The 19,001-nt window shown below is 36.7% G+C and overlaps 2 protein-coding genes across 2 annotated transcripts in view; one reads left to right on the top strand and one right to left on the bottom strand.

Moving 5' to 3' along the window:
* The window catches only part of LOC122790335 (zinc finger protein 239-like), a 1,358,627-nt gene that overhangs the window by 775,282 nt on the left and 564,344 nt on the right, over positions 1-19,001 (bottom strand). The window lies entirely within an intron of this gene.
* LOC122790334 (myosin-6-like) overlaps positions 4,475-19,001 on the top strand; it is a 353,888-nt gene continuing 339,361 nt past the window's right edge. The window contains 1 exon segment of the mRNA XM_044057853.1: positions 4,475-4,563. The gene's annotated coding sequence lies outside the window, so the exon portion shown is untranslated.

Genomic DNA, 19,001 nt, shown 5'->3' with positions numbered 1-19,001 from the left:
CTCATTGTGATGCTGTTGGGGAAACCTACTGCCTATTGTTTTTTGGAGATTAATTGTTCAACCCTCAGAACATCATCACTGGAAGGTTACAGATTAGGGCAAAAGTGAGATGGTAAGTGTTGCAATTTTATAACTTTATCCCTTTTCTCCAGATGGTGTTATCCCAGAGTTAGTATATGTAGCTCCAGTGTGGTAAGGCATGCTTTCATGCCGGGGCTGCAGGGAGGCTTGCCTACTGCAAAAAAATGTTTTTTGTTTTCTGACCTTTGAAGTGTCACTGTTTTTAGTAGTGTCATCCTAAGGTTTTAGATGTTTTGGGGTTGAATCATTGTATGCTGTTTAAATGAGACATGGTTATTCATAGTAAATATGATGATTTTCTTCTTAGAGAAATGGTATCCATCTCATAGTGTGTAAATCCACTCTTAAAACCTATTACAGAGCAGCGTCCTTTTCATCTGCAAGAATGTGAATCCCATGCAAAACAACAACACTAAAATAGTGATTAAAAAAATAATAACAATGTTATTTTACAGGGACCAAGCCTCTTCCAGTCACACAAAAAGACACACACAGCATATTTACAGGTGATCATTTCAGTGGTCATTGAGTGGCTTAAGTTCAAGAATTTAATGTGCTGTGAGTTTCACTATAAAGTGGTATATTGTGCAAGCCAGAGGTGTGCTTTCCAGGGGTTTTCCCTTTTTCTTCACAGTGGTGTGAATGTTGAGTTAGGATACATAATTTTAGTGGTGTGGAGGCTTGCCCCCACATCAAGGGTTGCAGGGGAGCTTGCCCCTTTAAAAAATGGATCTTTGGTGGCTTTTAGGTTTTTCAGCTGACCATTTTTGGCATTTAATTTCCGATAAAAGGTGAGCCAAAAAAAAAAGATTGTCAATGACTCACCCATGCACACACATGTCCATTGTTTAATTATTCTAATTCCAAGTTTGCACTCCCTTGTAAAAAAGGCTAATATCCTTGTGATGATATGAGATAGTGCAAGGTCCCCTTCAGTAGAGCGAACTTTTAAATGTTCGAAAATGATATGGCCAAGACCATAACATCGAACATTTAAAATTTTGAACGGAGTGAATGGAGATCAACATACAGTGCGGATCGGGAAGATTTCCCTTTTCTGCAATGTAGTGCGATCTCGGAGTTGGTATATTTAAGTAGCGGGGGTGTGGGGGGCACAGGGGGGCATGCCCCCCTCGGTTACAGAGGTTTCGTTTTTTTTTTTTTTTTTTTTTTTTTATTTCTGCTTCTGAACTTTTAAATGTTTGATGTTATGGTCTTGGCCATATCATCTTCGGACATTTAAAAGTTCGATCTACTGAAGTAGATCCAGATAGTGCCATCTTTGCCAATGAGAGTATGGCAGTGCATGTGTAACATATGCCAGCATAGCTAGCTGGAGTTTTGTAAAGAATTTTATGTCATTTGACTATCATACTGATTTGTACAGATGCTTGTGTTAAAAATGTATCTGTAAAGTTGCTTATGTTAAAATTACATCAACAATGGGTCCTGCTGGACAGAAAAGAGATATACATGTATGTCAGAGAGTATTATTATAACTGATTAAATGTATATGTTTTAACAGAGAATTCTGAAAGGGAAAAGGTTAATCTCAGTCCAGCTAATTTTGAAAAATAGGTTGAAAATGAAATGGGTTGATTTAAGCCATAAAGATTTTATCTTACAGGTCTGACTGCAGCCAGTGACAAAAATGTTTGTGAAAACCAGGACTAGTAATCTTACTGTATAGTCCTTAGGGGTGAACTAAGTGCTACCCTGGAAGGATGGAAGTTTTTGAAATTTTTTTATAGCTTTTAGATGCTCCAACAGATCTTAGCAAAGCTGTGGGTGTGTACTGTACCAGAGTCAGGTGACCAGATGTAATGTCATTTTAGAACCAGCACTGAAAGGATTTTTTTTAGATATTAGTGAGAAATATTCCAGAACTCTCACAGAACCTGACAGGAAAGACTGCTCACAGACATCTCAGACATCCACACACCTCATCTTGCCTTGCTGTAGTAAGCAACTCAACACACTTTATTTTGCCTTGCTTTAGTAAGTAACCAGGGAACAGTAATTCTTTAGTCAGTCAGGAAAATATAGTGATATTAGGCTAAGTATTGTTTCTGCATCTGTGTGAATCTATTCAACTGTGTTATTTTTTATATATTCTGTGACTGAAACTCTGGTGTTTATTGTAACTAGATAGTCAGTATTCAATACTTCTATACCTTTCTTTAAATACTTCTATACCTTTCATTGTGGCTGGTCTTTTAGAGAATACTTTTAACATCTTAAGAGTTCTTATGCTTATTTTAGTGAAACTGTGGCCACTCCTGAAAGCCTTGCTGCATCGGTCAAACTCCATTTGTATAGGTATTAATTTTACTCAGTATTATTGGGTACCCTTGTAAGAGCCTTAGAGTAGCATATTTAACTTATAGTCTGGGCAGTGGGGGCACAGCCTTTCCCAGCTGTGTGTGTGTGTGTGTGTGTGTGTGTGTGTGTAAATCAGATTTACAAGTGTGTGTCTTAGCTACTTGGAACAGGGTCACATAGCTCCAAAATGGTCAGTGTGGAGTCTCGCTTGAGGCCTAGAGAGAGACAAACAGTCCAGCCCCAGGTCTGGAGTGTGCTCCCTGTGCGCTGTTAAGGGAAACTGTGCTTAGTACAGACAGCTGAATCTGAAAATACTGTGGAATCTATTTTTGCTCCTAGTAGCCATCACTCACCAGTGTCAGTGGTGAGGATTGAGGCTCCTTGATTACTTGCCCAGAGTAGAGACCTTCACATCCCTTAGTAGAGAATGACTGGAGAAAGTCATAATACCAGTTGTTTTTCTGTCTTTCATTCTCACAAAACTCAGTGTTTTTGGTCATATGCCTTTATCAACAGAACCAAAAATGCCCTACAACATTGTTAAAGTAAGAGTCAGAATGATTGTGTACTTTCAGTCATTCTGGATTATGCACCTCTTAAGTGTAACAGGAGACATACACCTTAAGCCAGACTGTTTTAACATAAGCAGTCTAATATAACTTGTCCTGATCACTCTTTGGTCACCAGTCTTTACCAGTGTCCCTAGGATAACCCACTTGAATGTTCACAACATGTGCAACTAAAGAGACTAATTGTAGGTATTCACAGAAATCTATGAAATTAAAACAATAATAATGAGAAAAAGTTTGTATGTCACAGAAGACAGGATGTCCTTGTAATGAGTGTTACCCTGGAAAATCATTAAGTCCTTAAAGATTGTAGGTGTTTATATACCTCCAGGGCTATTTATTAGTTTGCTTGAAGACACTGTCTCCTGGGTAGTTGAAAATATAAAATATAAATCTATTCCATTCCAATAGGATAACCTCAGTTATTTATCTTCTAATTCCCAGCTGCACAGCCTGTAAGCTAATATGTGTTCTATCAATACATGCAAGAAATCAGGAAGAGAAAGTATTTTTTACATTTTTGATGAAGTGTTCTCTCCCCATCATTCTAATGTATCTTTACTAGGTATTTCACCTGGCAGCATAAGTGAACTAAAGATGAAAAAACACAAATATATTCATGTTCACAAACTCACACCCTACTAACAATCTGCGTACATAAAGTTTATTAAACATTAACTATCTTTAAGATAACTATATCATTTATCAGGCAGTAAGTAAAATACTTGTGTTAAAAAAAGTTAAAAGAGTACAGATTAAATAATGACCCATAACACAAGCAACCCCCATGATAACCCCCAAGAATATTAGCAATGTCGATCACCTAATATTAAGTGCAGAATATACAGAATTTGTCAAACATGTTTTGGAAGGGGGAGGTATGAAAAACAAAGAACAAAAGAATCACTTTTAATTTGTAAATGTTGCTGCAGCATAGCTTACACTAGAAATAATGAAATCAATTGAATAATAGGAGAAATATAAATGAAATTGATGCACAGAACAGTCCTGGAAATTTCACACTGCCTATAAATAGTTTCCAAAGTTAAATGAAAAGGTGAAAGATGCTTAAAGTTTAATAAGTGAGTGATAGCTCTAATTTTGTTTTATCAGAAGCCCGTTGATATGAGTGTTTGTGACAAAGCATTTCTTTGTTCAACCACACACACACACACACACACACACACACACACACACACATATACATGTATTTGCATACTTACATACATACACACACACACACACACACACACACACACACACACACACACACACACACACACACATAAAAACACAAGCAATACTTTCATTCACATTTCTAAACCCTTGTCCTAAAAAAGTCACACTAGAGACAATCAAGAATCCCTGTCCTTGAAAGGACATAAGGAGACATTGCCCTTTGAGGCCTTCTCACATACCATAATACAATTTTATGATATGAGTAGGGGTTGGTCTTCCTATAAAATAAGATAGTCATTCAGGACTGTTGTGCCAAATATAGAAAACAGCTGGCCCTTTAAATAGAAGGCAGGGAGACAAAGCCAAAGTGTGAGAGAAAGTGTGGGCTTCCGCTTGCCTGTTCCCTCTCTAGGTAAGCTTCATTCATTATTGTTTTCTATTCAACAGCATCTTATGTGCTGGGGGGTTATCTGCTAGTATTAACAGACTCTAAGAATGGGTAATGTACTGAATGAATGACTATTATGCATGTAGCAGAATCCTAGGGTACATAAGACTTACTGCCAGGTATTATGGAAATGGATTGCTATTTGTCATAGAAAGTTACAAAGCACCCATACAGAATACTGTCTAGCCATGTAAAATGAGCCCTAAAACAGCAGTGAACTGAAATTAAATGCTAAATAATAATAATAATAATGCTGTGCTACACTCACAGCTTTTTCTGCATCTCAGATGAGGCAGTGTTTTAAATACAAAACTTAAATGTATTTAATTTTTAGGTTTATGGAATTCCCGGTTAAAAAAAAAATAGAGAAGCAGAACACAGTTCACTGCCCTTCATGGTTAAGCCAACTGTTATGAGACAAATCCCACAGACTACCAAACTCGCTTAAAAGTTATCTGCACAGTGTGTTAAACCTGGATTTTTCTAGGATGGACTAAGCAGTCTAATATCAAAGTGACTGGTTTTAACAGACTTTTGTTTAAAAAATATTTGATACCAGGTTTGTCTATGTAGTAATTCCTTGCCTTAGTTTCTTAATCATATACCTTTCTGCAAACATAGTAAATTCCTATAAATGCAAAATCAGAAGTTTTTTTTATGAAATTTTATAAAATGTTGTGATGTAGTTAGTAAAGCATCTGTGTGATAACTGAATTGTTGTTGAGCAAGATGAGCACATAAAGTTAGGATTATGGTGAACTAAAAGGTGATGTTTCATGTCCCATTTTTCCTGGATTTTTAAATACATACCATCCATCCCACTCACTTAAAACTTCTGTCCGTATAGATAATGTGCAGGCTGGAAGGAATGCAAGGAAGAAGAAGAAAGACAAGATAAAGCCCATCTGTGTGTATTAGAGAGAGACAGAGAGGCTACAGACCATCAGTGCAGTGCAGTGCATGACAGTGAAATATATATGTCACTGAGAAAGATATAATGAGAAACTGTGGTTAGGACCAGAGAGAAGGTACAGCTGGAAGAGAAAATAGGGGAAGAATGGAAAGAAAACAAGGGGAAACTGAATAAGACACATAAGTATAATGTATACAAAAAGTTAAGCAAAAATGCGGATAAAAACTGTGAGAAAAACTGAACAGGTATAAACAAGAAAAAAAAGAGAGAGAGGAACAATAAAAACAAGCAAGAAGTAAAGGAAATGGGGAGAGATATAAATGCATTAAATAAGAATATTTGATAAAGAAGGCAAAAATCAACATTTTAAATATACACATGCACACAAGTGCATAAATGTAACAGATGTCACTGTGAGATTCTAAATGTTTTGCTGGTCTTTCTGCTTTTCTCCTCTTGTCTATGACTACTTCTAATATGTCATAAGAAGACGATTTATTTATTTATTTTTTTTAGTTTTGATTACAGTATGCCTCCAAAGTGCAAGCATCTGTTTCTGTGGTTGGTCAGGAAGTCTATATCTGATTAACCACTTACAGTATGCACAAAGCAGAGGTTGTGAGAGACTGCAGGATTTCACTTGTCTACAATATGTTATATTGCCATTATATTAATATTTTGCTGCAGCAGGCAGGTTGTATTGTAAACAGATGTATAGTTCAATGATGTAGAATATTTTCTCATTTAAACTGCCTTTCTGATAGAAAAGCATAAAATATGAAGACAAAAATAATAAATGGTGTTCACCTCTGTCAATGTCAAACTCTTAAAAGTTTTTTAGTGTTGGACAGAATTCAATGAAGAAGAATCTACAAACAGCACTAGGGCTTTTAGAATACATTTCTGAACTGCATGTAATTCTGAAAGAGACCACTCCATGTATTACAAAAATAGAAATTTGAATTTTTAAGAAAATATTTTCTGAAGTTTTTATACTACCAGTCGATTTTGAAGAGTTTCTAAATAATGAGGAAATGACCCTCTATTGTACTATAATACTTAGCCATTTTTCTTAAAAAATTCCTGTTTTAAAATCAAAGTACTTTTTAACATATTTTTCCTCTTTCTGTAGAAATCATCTATTGAACAGGTGTATAAATTGTATTTATTTGCTGGGGGAGATATGTTCTGTTTAGTAATGCTGCTTGGCATTGTGGTTATTCTAATGTCTTTGTTCTTTTTATGTGCTGCAAACCATTTCTTTGTTTTTCTTAAAGATTCATGTCTTGCACCTGGGTTATGTGACTAATTTACCTAATTTCTTAGTATGCGTTTATACACGTATGTAAAATATAAGTGTATGTGCATATGTGTGGGTGTGTGTATGTATGTCTGCAAGTGTGATTCAATCTGTCAAATGTACAGTTCAATGCATGGGTATGAAACAGGGATGCAGCCCGCAAGATAAACTCAGCAGAAGTGTGTAGATTTGTGTGTGTGTGTGTGTGTGTATATATATATATATATATATATATATATATATATATATATATATATAATTTTATAGGTACACACACACACACACACACACACACACACAAAATGATTGTTTACCTGCTTACTTTAGTTTAAACCATCCCTACTAAAATTTCCTTGCCATTTTATAGCTTCTAGTTATTTCATTTTTTTGTCTCCTTTACAATATCACCCTGGAATTTATATGCATAGGAAGAAATAAGTAACTACCTGCTCAGTGCACTTTTTTTGTAATAGGCATCCAAAATGAATCAAGAACTAGACCACTGGCACTGTAGTTTGATAACTGATACAGGAATGCAGAGGTTCAATACTCACAGCTTACCATACTAAACACTAAACAGCAAGGTGACCCTGGGAAATTATCCATACAGAATGGTGCATTAATTAAATTGTTTTACCACTGTTATATGCCATGTGTTATCACTTGCTGTCTCATTGGCTTCGCCTAATCTTCCACAGCTTGCTGTACACTACATAGTGTCAAAGAGGCAGTACTTTAGGAAGAGGTCACGGATACTAACTACACTGGTGTCAGCAAGATATTTGAAAGACCAGCACAGCAAATGTTACTCAACAAATTAAGCAGCCTGGGTGTGACTCATAAGGTGGTAGCATGTGTGACACACTCACGAGACAAAATTATATAGTAGGTCATAATAAATGGAGTCTACACAGATAAAAATATGTCTTTCTGCTTGAGATGCAAATATAGCCTACAGAGTTATATACAATAAGGCACAGAAAGGACAAAAAGAGACTAGATAAATATAAAAGAATGGTATAAAACATGTCAGCTGAAATGCATAGTAAAATAATACATCTGAAAATGAATAACCTACAAAAGAAGCGCATAGTTGAAAAAGAAGTCTAATAAATAACAAAAGTAAATTTGGACCTGGGGTTTCATGTAAGATGATTTAAGAGTAAGCAAAACGGTTTACTATTAAAACTTGGAAACTGCATTGGCTGACTGGTAAATGGTTGACTTGCAGTTTCCAAGTGGGTAGTATGTCGAACCCAAATTGATTAACTACACTACAGTGAATGGGTAGTGTCAGTCGAGCATTTGGATTTGACATTGTGCAGGGGGATCGCAGTTCAGTGAGGAGCAAGGAATTAGCCAATTTCCTCACTGAAGTGCGATCTTGGAGTTGGTATATTTAATGTATGACTGCACAGTCTAATGGTATGCTAATGTTCATAGCAAGAGATGAGTGTCATCACCTCCTGCTATGTTGAATACATCGAACCATGGTTGTCAATGTATTCATTGTCAAATTGGTTTACTTTTTGGCATGCCGAATTCCACATTTATTGTCAAAATTTTAAATGGTCAACTGATGCAAAATCGACATACCAATAGTAAACCAGCAAAACACATATCAAAGCAGCAAAGAAGGGGACAGAACACTAGCACAGAAACAGGAGGCTGTGGAAGAGAGACTGCTGTCTTTATGTAGAGATAGTGGGTAAGACTCCTTAAGACTACTACACATAGTTCTGATGACATTACCTTTGCCAGGAGAAAGACAGTACAGAGGGATACACAAAAGGGCAACAAAAATCGAACATAGCTTTCACCTGAAGCTATGTAAAAGACTACAAGAACTTAGTATACATCGTCTTGAAGAAACAAGGAAGAGGTATTAATAGCAGTAGCAGTGACAGTGACACAACAGGTAGCACACTCCCCTTTTGTGCTGTAAGAGGAGAAGGTTGTTATTTCTATTCCCACACCAAATGTCTGGATTGCTGTGCAGCATTAGAGGGATATTGTGTTCCTGAGTGCGTCATCCTTCTGATGAAACCCTCCACCAAGATCTCATCTGCTTAAGCTGGTGCTGGCTCAGGTGGATGTAAAAATCCAAAGGCAGCTATCAAAAAGAGAAAGGGGAAGTTCTCCAGTGCACTTGCCAAATTTACCCTAGAAGCAGAAATACTACCTCAGGTCTCCCATAAAAAGAGGCCACCAGCCTAGTGGGATTAAACCAGTCAACAAAGGATAAATAAACAATAAACCAAAAATAAGCAAAATAAATGCTATACCAGAGACGACGACTGTTGATTGTGTGTGTGTGTGTGTGTGTGTGTGTGTGTGTGTGTGTGTGTGTGTGTGTGTGTGTGTGTGTGTGTGTGTGTGTGTGTGTGTGTGTGTGTGTGTAAAAAGCTTAGAACAACTAACACTACCTCACCTAATGACCTGGGGAGTCTTATATCAAGGAAGAGGGTACCCAGGCATAAATATTTGTCCTTTTATCAAATGCATATATTACAGTTACACACACACATACACACACGTTGACAGGGACGGATTTTATAGGGCTCAAAAGGTAAGAATGAGAACTTTGGTACAAGACAAGAATCTATGATATAAGAAGGACAAGTGGGTTACATAAAATGCAGGAAAATGAATAGATCAGGTGGGCAAAGTGATCCATATCGGTCATCGAAATCTGTGTCTGTAAGGAGCCCTGCAGGATATACATGCAAAATCGTGATTACCAGGAGCAGTCAATGTCATTGAAGAGGGCTGCTGCAGAGGTCACTGATATTTTTATCAAGTTAGGACTTTTCTTGCATGAGATGAAATTTGATGTGTGGCATCTTCACTGTACAGCACTGATGCTGCCATCTCTGAGTTTATAATCTCACATGCTTAAGTAGTCTTTTTCTGAGCATAGTTCAGGGACTGCTCAGTTTCTGTTTTTTCTCTGATATTTTTGTTTGGGAGCACAGTGGAGATATCCATCAGAAACTAACTTTTCCTTTCCAGTTTGGAATTTGAACTCTTTAGGCCACAGCCTAATGTGTTAGAATCAAGGGACTAGCAATGCTTGGTAGATAAGAGATATATTACTAACAAAGCATAAGCAACTACCATTTAAATACCAATGCCATTTTCTACTTTGTGGCAAGTTGTCACTGCTGTAGCACTGGGCACTAGTAGTAGGCTAATACTGAAAGAAACCATCTGTTTTTTATTACTGACTTGTTTACTGAGTTTGTTAACTAAGATGATGTACTGATGCAGAAAGAATTTATAGCAGGATTCTGTGATGGGGAGGAGATAGGCTGAATGTGACTGCCTCCAGGAGAAAAGATTGGGCCACTAGTTACTCATCTAAGCAGAGCATGAATAGGTCATAGGGTTTCATTATGGTCAAAGAATGAAAGAGGCTGGCTCTTGCACCCTGAAAGAATGAATGGGTCCAGTGCTTATATGGATGTTCTTCACCAAATCACTGAAGAAAATTCATAAAACACCTGTGGGATGCGACAAGTTGACCTCTGCTGATAGCAGCCATAAACTCATATAATGAAATTCCATAAATTTCCAAGGCCAGAACAACATACTATTTGTTCTCCAATGAGTTGTTGAATGTAAAGTATTTGATCACAACTGAGATAGCTGCAATATCTTCAATCATAGCTTCTTATAGTAAATCATTGCTGGAACTGCTTCTATTACAACTGCAGTAATTATTTCTACTTTTTGCAGTTTTCTCCTTTCTCCATTGTTATGCAGCTTTAGTGATAACATATATAAGTAACGGTGATAATTCAAGTCCCCCACATGGGGCAGGGGACATTTGCAAAAAAGACAGATAAATAGATGGATCTTGTTTTACACCCAAGCAAAGTTAAGACCCAGTGGTTTTGCCCGGTTGTAATTTCATCTGAATGTAGTTCAATGATTAAAGTAGAACATTTTGCTTTTTCGATGTGCAACACAAGGTTCAGTAAATAGAAAAGGATATTTTCACAGATCAAAACATTTAAATCAGGAGACAGTTTCTATGGGTGGATTTGTGGCTATTGTGGATCTATCTGTGGTTTTTGTTTAAGCTTTAATTCTGAATATTGTGGGATTCTTATCTTTATTTCAGAAATGGTTAGTAGACTACTGAGGTCATTTTCTTCATCTGTTGTAATATTTTGAGGATATGAAGAAAACCTTTGAATGACTTCATCATTGCACAGAATGGGACTTGATATACAAAATGGGAGTTAAGGAAGAAAGGAAGGTTAGGTGGAAGGGAATTAATAAACATAGAGAAGAGGTCCACAAACCAGCATCAAAGGAACTTCACATGTAGGATCGGCTATTAATGAGAGAAACATGACCTTAACTTTAATTTAAAAAATCCACTTGCTAGATACTTTCTGAACTGAAACAGAAGGCTTTGTGACATGCCTGTGTGTGACAGGTTGCAAAGAAGTTTGACATAACTGATTAGATCAAAAGCTTTGGTGGAATCACTGACTATGGAAACTATTTTTATTTGGGATGCATGGCTAGGCTTAAAAAGGCCCTTGTTTTCGTTAGCCTAATAAACACCTATGAGCCTATTAGAAGTCATTACCAGATGCAGCCAGTAAGACAGAAAGAATGAGGGACTAAACTGTAATGATAATACTTTGCACAGAAATAAATCTGTATTTGTTCAGATATTCAATGCAATGACTGTAGCTGCTTTTAACCACAAAGGAAAAGCAAATCTGCACAACTGTGCGCCTGATGATCCCAGAATGAATGGCAAAAAGTATACAGTTATATTAATAATGTGCCCACTCTCACGAACTGCAGCATCATATAGGAAGTATACATCGTGACTCACAGCACTGTCCTCACCACCAAAGCTTACCTAGCCAAGATAAATCCTGGCTGATCTGTGGTAAGGCTATTTTAGCATTACTTTAATAAAGCAATCCACTTTACAGTAAAACTATAAATGTCTAGAGCAACAATGTATGACAGAATTAAAATAGCCACTATGAGTAGAGGAGAGTTCATGACACCAGTAGACCATGGGAAAATCGAGCTAAGTGCCAGTGAAACTTAACATTGAAGGTCTGTCAGTGCTCTCAGGGTGATATTACACAGAACATGTCTGTTAAATTACTTATTTATTCTCGTGTCTTAAATTTGAAAGATATTCTTTTTTTCTTGCTTTGAAGCTTTATAAGTGTTCGGTGTGTGAAAATCAGTGCATCCTTGCTGTGTGTTCATTTGATACTTGGATTCTGACAAGTGCTGGTACCGAAGATGGTAGTGATGTCAAAGAACAGTTTTACATCTTATGTTTAAAATTTACAACTGCGTAAATGTAGGTCAGAGCTCTGGTCCAGAATATGAGCCAAACAACTGTGTTTTTATATAGCCTACTCTTGGAAAACGGAATGCTAAAATATTTCAAAGAAAGAAGCATACATTACACTCCATTAAATGAATTAAGACTAGCAAATATTTCAACCTTGCTTTACCAGGCATACAATATTTTACCTAGACTATAGGAGATTAGATGTTAAAATTCACAAACAGATCTGCAGCACTACAATGCATGTAACAGAGGAGGTCTGTCTGATAGCATGCAACTGAACTCAGCCAGTTGAAACAGCATAATTGGAGAGAAGCTTTGGGTTCTTCTTTTAGTTGCATAGCTGAAAAAATTCTTGACATGAAGCATGTCAGGTTTTCTGATAGTAGCAGGATGTTATAAAGTGCAAGGTGTGGTGATAGTGCTGTCAGATCTGGCTCACAAGTAAAGTTACAGTCAGACAGCATATACCCGTTTGTATTTTCACAATGCATCTCAGCTAATGAGTTGAATTTCCTTTCACAAGATCGTCTCCATAGCTTTATACCACCTGCATGTAATAATGCACTAAGAGAAGGTATTGCATGGTTCTTGACATACATATGTATTGCATTTTCCTGACTTGGTGCTCTCTAAACAGCAGCAAGCAGCATGCATATCTCATAGTTGAGAGAAACTGCCAATGCCTGAAATACAGCCACCTGATTAATCTAGGTTGATATCCCTAATCTTAAAGCAAAGACTGGAACTGGAATCATTTAAGGTACAAACATGTCTACTGATCCTTAAAAAAACTACACTGAGTTCCAAAAGGCAAAATTCTTGTTATATCTAAGTGTAAAAAACAAAAAAATAGAAGAATCTGTTATTGAATATTCTACACAGCATTAGTCAGAATGATGTTGGTTAAAATATAGAAAAATAGTCATTCTTATTTCAAAAGAACATACCAGTTTTGAGCCTAAGCAATTTGTATGTACATTCCTGATATGGAGAAGAAAGGTATAGCTGTGCGTTACTTGTATTCTATGTCCTCCTGAATGGCAGAAATTATTGTTTTGGTTTCTGCTTGAAATAATCCTCTTCAGGTTACAATCTTATCAGGATGCACACTGCAGTATTATATTATCTTTTTCCAGTACCTAATTAATTATAAGCATCATTTGGAAAAGTAAAGTCCTACAGGATACAAAACATTCCTAAGAAATATACCTTCTGGCATGTTTCAAACTAACAGTAAGGGTTTCCTATGTCTTCTACATTGGTTAGTGGACTAATGAAGTAATTTCCAAGTGGGCTACTATTTTTTCATGTAGCTTTTATACTCATCTTCAGCAGTACAGCAATATTAATCTGGCAATGGATCACTTGGCTACTGAACAGCAAGTACCTTTAGTTTTCAGGCAGGGTTTTGATAACACAAGTTCATCATCAGTACAGTATGATATATTTTCTACAAGTAACAAGACTGTGTTTTAAATATACTTACTAGTGTCTCTATTAGCAAGAAAATAAACATATAACAAAAGGGTTACTGGTAATTTAATAAAGTTCTTTTTCACTGATGAACACTTCAATTTGCTCCTTTTTTGCCCTTCAGATAAAATCACCATGGAAGTGATCATACTTAGTAAATGAATCAGGCTTACCTTTCATTTAACCCAAAGCATTATTATTTTTTGTTTTTTGCATTATTCCCTTAAAATTTGCGGATGTGTGTGGTCAATTAAAAGGGCTTAACTAAACCAGCTATTTCCCATTAAAATATGCATATATTATTCGGTAGTGAGTGAAGACAATTTTAATTTATAGCCAGTCTAATGAAAATGCCAATGCCTCTGAAGCGGTCAGTGTTTCAGTGTATTTTGGAAAGCTCATGGCCTCATAAGTGGACAGCAAAGAGCCTATTATGACAGAATGTAGTGTTGTAGGTTCTATCTGCAGCCCACTCTAACAGTCTTTTAAATATAATGATTGATGATGACTGCTTGACTATTAGCTGAAGGTTACTGCACAAGTGATTCCCTCTGCTTACAAAGCTACTGTTCATTTTGCTACTTTTGTGATAATGTATTGGCACCAAGGAAGTATTGCTTCTAATGGACTTTTCATGACAAATAAATGGAACACTGACCATGGTTACTAACCGGTCATTTTTAAAAAGCTTACAAATTAGAAAAAGATCATCCTGAGCAACCTGTAACTAAAAAAAACTCCACGCTTTACTAGTCTTGCTGAGTATATGATGTTTCTTATTCCAACAATATTTCTATTTTTTATCTCTTTTCTAATATTGTGTTCACATGCTGATTCAAATATTCAACAATATGCTAAATATATGCCCTGTACAGAGGAACAACACTTCCGTTGTTCCACTACTAGTAGTTCTAAATATGCCACTGCAAGGGAGATTTCTCCCTACCATCATCCCCCCAACGCAGCTGCCTAGAGTTAAGTATAACAGAAGCAGAGGTGCATGAGGTACATTCTTGTCAAGGTATGTGCCCTCTTGTTGAAATTGAAATTCATCTAGTACAGTTAGAATTATTTGTTTTTTGATTTGAACCACATGTGCCAAATTTATTTGCATATAACTGGTACCACTCAGTGCACAATATGTATGAAATGTAACATTCTAACTACAGGTGCCGTGCCCCCGAACAGGCATGTTACAGGTATGCATATATGTGTTGTTTTGTACCTGTTGTACTAAAGGACAGATTGCAGAGCACAGATATACATGTGCAGGCTGCTGCATATTATTGTTCCTGCATGGCAGTGGGCATTCTGGGAAAGCATTGTAAGTGCTCTGCAGTACTAGGTGACTATGTTCATAGGCAACTATAGGTTCATAGGGAAGTACTAGGCTAGCTGACCTTGTGGGCCATTTTAAGCCTATCCAATTTTCCTTCTAAACGCGAGAATCAAACCTGTACCCTGTGAACTTGAGGTTAACACCTTAACCATTATACCAGCCACGTGCATGGCTATTGCTGTGGATTTGCAGTAAAGTGCACATTCACAGTAAAATGTTACTAAGCACATGGAAGCAGAAGCTGATACTTGTTCCTTATTTAATTCAAGGACTATGCTGTTCTGATTGTATGGTCAGAGAATGTGCATACACATCCTGCATATGCTGCAGTTGTGAATATACAATATTCTTACCTGTTAACATTTCTCCATTTGATAAAGAGAACAATACACATATGAGATATGAGCTGAAATAATTACTTAATAATACATATTTATGTTTGGTTTACTTGCTAAGCCAGTTAGGTGTGAAATGTTTTTCTGTACTAGCATCCTTGAACTCAGTTGGTTACCATATTCCTGATATTAATCAGTCTTCTAATTGTTAGTATACAGTATTACCATATTACTTTGCAGTGCCTATTAACTGGAAGTAATAATTTATCATATCAGTTTTTAGTTAAGGTTTGATAGTATCCTGGGAATTCATTAAAGGGCCTAGCACAAGCCATATAGCTCATGCTAAAAGGCCCTGTTTCCATGATGTGTTATTTTGCATTTCAGAGACATGTTTTTCAGGATGAGGAAAGACTGCATTATTGGCTAATTTGTATGTCTCTGAACAATGTGCAGATCACTGCAACTTGTGCAGACCATCATATCCTCCTAGACACTCTTCTACACACACAAGTACACACTTAAATATAAACATGCACATGCTTGCACAAACAAACACACACACACACACACACACACTGCACAGTCCCCATACCTGTTCCTGAGTTGTCTGCCCTCCAATGGTCCCCCCACTCCTGATCCCCATAATAGTTGAAGTGCTGCCATAGCGCAATTGCACAGTTTTAGTTGACCTGGTATCTTGTGTTTTAACTCTTCACTCCTAGATCCCTGTAGTGAAGTTGATGTCATTATGGCAATAAAAAAGTGTTGACTGTCCCTCCCAACTCTGTATTAAATTAGGTGCCATTACGGTACTTAAAAGTAAAGGAACCTCTGTTACCTTGTTAAACATGCCCTGTTGGTCATATTAACAGCCTTTACAGGGGGGAGGGGGCAGCCATGCTGATCTTTATGGCTGAGTGATTTCTTGAATCTCTTCACATGCAGATGCCTTCCTGGAGGTGGTTACAGGGGAGAGAGAGCACATGCCTCTTACCTGAGCTGTCTCTTTAGCATTTAGATAGAACACCATGCAATACACTGTTAGTGACTACCAAAATGTTACTGTGATATGCGTGTATACGTCAAGGTACTTTTTTTGTCACAAATGCAGCCTCTACTCCATTATAAATTTAAACTCTCATAAATATTTCTCAGAGGTTCATGATAGCAACACTGTGATCCTGCTGTGCATGGAACAGTTATCTGCATTAACTCTTTGAGAGTATTTATTTATCTGTGAATTTAACGTATTTATTTATTTTGTTAGTTATCTATTTTTTTGTTTCTTTATTTATTGACTGTAAGGTTACCTTAGCACAGCCCATTTAATGGGAAAGGTTCAGGAGAAAAGTTCCAGATATATAAGATTTATAAATAAAAACACAATATAGATGTAATTTTCACAGCAACAGAGAAGAGTTTACACATAGCAAAGATGAATATTTGGGCGATGAAGAAAACAGGTACACGTGTCAAGAGTAATCAAGCAATAGTTGATGACATTTATATATGCAGTACTTAGGGACAACTGTGACATATGTATGTACCTTGGTATTTGGTTCAAGAGTCACTGATGTTACCAAGTACTATGTATAACAGAGAGCACTGAAGCCTTACCAAATCAGAGATGTTGAATGCTCACGGTAGTAGAATAATCTGGAACATCATTGCTGGAGGATAATCTATGGTAAGGAAGCAATGCTTTGGTTTATTCTGACTCATCTTCCCTTGAACCACCTTACTAATGCTTGCTAATCCTAGCCCTGCTCCTGCTCCTAACCCCAACTCTATCCACTCCCTTACAAAAACTCTTTTCATTACACTACTGTTACAGAAGACACTCAGGCATATATCACATAGCAGCACATATACACATAATATTAAATCTACCCCCTTACATAGCCCTTACTCTAATTCTAACCCAGAAACATGTACTTCAGCTCTCCTAATGCTAGATCTTTTGGTATATCTGAGAGTTTGTGCATTAAAATTCCAAATGCACACTTACCTTACCCACTTGCACTCAGTGTTCTACATTTTGATATTTGCAGCATTCAGTGATAACAACATTACAGCACTCATCAAGTTTCCCAAACCATTCACTGTCAAACAACTGAAGATTTAACAGAATGAATGACGCGCGCGAGCGTGTGTGTGTGTGTGTGTGTGTGTGTGTGTGTGTGTGTGTGTGTGTGTGTGTGTGTGTGTGTGTGTGTGTGTGTGTGTGTGTGTGTGTGTGTGTGTGTGTGTGTGTGTGTGTGTGTGTGTGTGTGTGCATGTGTGTGTGTGTGTGTGTGTGTGAGTATGTGTGTGTGTGTTTCTGTATTCAAGCAATTTGACAAATCCAAATATTGACAGTCATGTAGTCAAACATATCAACTGTGCAACTGACTGATAGGCAACATTTGTAAGGGTAAAACTATTACGAGTGTAAATAAATCAGAGTTCACTTCTGATATCACCTACAAAACACAATATTTTGCAAATCTTCTCTTTACATCTCTCTTTCATTAACTGTAATACATTTTGAGAAATACTTCAACAAGCCACAATGTCTGCATTCTCTTTTTACTCCTACAAGGCTTGTCCTCGTACAGTAGACCACACCTAAAACAACGTAACATCTATTCAACCTAAACTTTCTCACATTTAATTGCACAGTCTTCACTATGCATTTTGCCCTTTTACTGCCCTACAATTTCTGCTAGTTCTCACACCATTATTTTTATTTTACATTTGTTGACCAGGCTAGTCTAACTGGATATATGTCCATTTTCAGTAGAGGCCCGGGGAGAAAAGCTCCAGGGAAAAAACATACAATTTAATAGAGAATAACATAAAAACAGTTTTATACAGCAATAATTATACCATTAAGGCAGTTTTATACAGCAATAATTTTAGCCTAAACATGTTAGCAAAGGAAATTGTTAAAAGACTATAAAAAAATAGAAGTATTTTTTTTTTTTTAAGCTACTCCTACTGGAAACAAGTCTTAGAAGGGTATACTAGTAACAATTTATTTCTATGTGAGAGAAAAGGATATAGAAGTATTTTAAGAAGGTTGTAATAGGAGAAAGGTAAAAGATCAGAGTCAAGAAAATGTTAGTCAGGGTTAGAATAGGAGCATAACCAGTGGTTATTGAAGTATAGCTTTAGATTTCTTTTAAAAAGTGGGAGAGAGGTCAGAGATGTAAGGTCAGGTGGTAATTGATTCCATACTTTTCTGCCAGAGTTAGACAACAAGGAATCACCTGCTAAGTTTTTAGATTTAGTAATATACATAAGCATTTTGTTTGAGGAGCGTAAATTTTTGAGATTGCTATATGGTATAATGAAGCTAGAGAGTATGGGAGTATTATGGGGTTGATAAAGGGCCTTGTATGTTATTGTAAGTTGCTGAAATTGTATCTGATTCAGAAATTCTAACCAGCCTAGTTGTTTCAGATTAAGACAGTGATGAGTTCTAAAAGGGGAGCTTGTAGTGAACCTGGCAATGTTATTATAGGATATAGCTAGTTTGTGAAGGTTCTTTTTAGAGAGGTTAGTGTAAATGGGAGAGGCATAAAGAAGGGTTGAGAGTAAATGAGTTCTAGCTATAGCGGACCTAGCTAGTGGTGTAAGAAAAGGTTTTATTCTGTACAGGGATCCAAATTTTCTGTTAACTGATTTTACTGTGGCATTTATGTGGGTATCAAAGT

This window comes from Protopterus annectens, chromosome 16.part0 (genome assembly GCF_019279795.1).
Source record: "Protopterus annectens isolate FY-2018-M chromosome 16.part0, PAN1.0, whole genome shotgun sequence".
NCBI lineage: Eukaryota > Metazoa > Chordata > Ceratodontiformes > Protopteridae > Protopterus > Protopterus annectens.
Note: the sequence above shows the minus strand (reverse complement) of the source record. Positions and strands in the feature narration are given on the sequence as shown.